The following is a 2,088-nucleotide window of genomic DNA, read 5'->3' as shown; positions in this document are numbered from 1 at the left end:
ATAACAATATATCCTGAAAAAGCGTTTGATAAAATCTAGCAATCATTTATAATAAAAACACTCAGAAAAATGGGAATAGAGGCTCTTTGAGTGAAATGAATTCTGTTCAATCATTGGAGACCATCAGCAAGCCACCCCTTCGGTGGCGCCAGTTGTCCAGCCCTGGGCTCAGGGCTGGGATGCAGGGAATGCCCTGGCCCTGGCTCACTGAGACACCTGTTGTGGTCCGCTCGGCTCAGTTTGTGTGTTCAGGACCTGCAGCTCGCTGAGTTCTGAAATGGCCGAGGTGTCGGACAAGGCCATCATGTACTACACCTTGGAAGAGATCCAGAAGCACAACCACAGCAAGAGCACCTGGACGATCCTGCATAACAAAGTGTATGATGTGACCAAATTTTTGGAGGAGCACCCTGATGGGAAAGAATTCTTATGGGCACAAGCTGGGGGTGATGCCACCAAGAACTTTGAGGATGTAGGGCACTCTACAGATATTAGAGAACTGTCCCAGACATATGTCATTGGAGAGCTGCATCCAGATGACAGGTCAAAGATAAGCAAGCCTGCAGAAACTCTTATTACTACAGTTGACTCTAATTCTAGCTGGTGGATCAGCTGGGTGATCCCAGCCATCTCTGCGCTGGGCGTGGGTCTGATGTTCCACTTCTACATGGCGGAAGACTAAACCCACCTTCAGACACCAATGAAAGGACAGACTGCTTTGGATTGGAAGGAAGAAGGCTGATGCTCATTGCTTCAATTGACAGAAACCTTCACCCGAAAAGTGATTTTAATACAACTGTTTTTCTTTCCTTCTATATTAGAAACAAACCAAACCAAAAGGAGCTGTTCTCTTCTCTTTGGTCTGGAACTTTTGCAGGGCACCTTTTTCTTCATCAACTTTATTTCGCTGTTCCATGACTACATAATTTACTCACTGTAGCATAATCTTTTCAAAATATATCTGGCTTTTCAAATATTAAAACAAATAAAAAATACTTAAGTGAAAGGAATTTGTCTAATCTGTTGTTTCACAATATAGAAATCTAGTAAAGGCCATATATGAGAAACCTATGGCCAACATCTGACTCAAGGTGCAAAAACTATAAGCTTTCCCCTTAAGATCAGGAATAAGACAAGGGTGTCCACTTTCACCACTCTCATTCAATGTAGTACCGGAAGTTCTAGCCATAATGATCAGACAAGAAAAAGAAATAAAAGGCATCCAAATTGGAAAAGAGGCAGTAAAACTGTAATTATTTGCAGATGACCTGATAGTGTACACACAAAACCAATTTCCAGGGCCCACACCTCCTAGGACTTCTCTCTCTGTCCCAGTAGGTTAAGGCTCCTGAGGTGATCTGCAGTTGCCCCTACACTGTGTAGCCAGAAACACTGGGCTGAGCAGCCCTGGTGGTTCCACTTAGAAAGTACAGGCTACTGGTTTTTGCCCACTCCTGTGCTGGTCCCGTGCTCTCATTCCTTTTCACATTCACTCACACTGCTCTCATTCACTCTCCACTTTGTGTTTTTACTCCAAGACTGGCCCATGGTAGGAGCAAGTCGACAGGGCTGTTAGCTACTCTGCCACCATCTTACTACCTGCCTCTGTATCTCTGTCTTGGTAATTCACAGGTACATTTTCATATTAAAGGATATGAGAGGTCCTGCATTAAGTAAGCCTATTTAACTTTATGTAACTTGTTGTTTCCAAGTTTAATTGTCTACAGAATCCCACCCATTCCCATTTGTTTGCTTATTTGCCTTTTTTGCATAACATTGTTCACCACTAATAAATAGTTTGAAGGCGGTTTGGCTGAACTAAATGGCTGGGTTGGTGAAGAATGGGGTGGTCTGTGGGCTTCACTTTAAAACTGGTTTCTCTTTTCTATCCTAATGGCTTGGACAGAAAGGGCCCAGAGGTCTGAGAGGGGGGAAACATAAACTATTTCCCTCAGCCCAAACTAAATATAATGGGCAAAAGGGTTTTCGACAGGCGAGATGTGCCTAGCACACCTTCCTCCAAAGAAGCCCTTTTTTTTTTTTCCCCCTAATGTGGAACATTGAAAAATTAATCCCTGCCTTTTGTCA

At 43.4% G+C, this 2,088-nt stretch overlaps 1 pseudogene; it reads left to right on the top strand.

Annotated features, from left to right (window-relative positions):
- Positions 1–277: 277 nt before the first annotated feature.
- On the top strand, positions 278–682 carry LOC150006618 (cytochrome b5 pseudogene; annotated as a pseudogene).
- Positions 683–2,088: the final 1,406 nt, after the last annotated feature.

This window comes from Furipterus horrens, unplaced genomic scaffold, assembly GCF_987537825.1.
Source record: "Furipterus horrens unplaced genomic scaffold, mFurHor1.1.pri manual_scaffold_6, whole genome shotgun sequence".
NCBI lineage: Eukaryota > Metazoa > Chordata > Mammalia > Chiroptera > Furipteridae > Furipterus > Furipterus horrens.
Note: the sequence above shows the minus strand (reverse complement) of the source record. Positions and strands in the feature narration are given on the sequence as shown.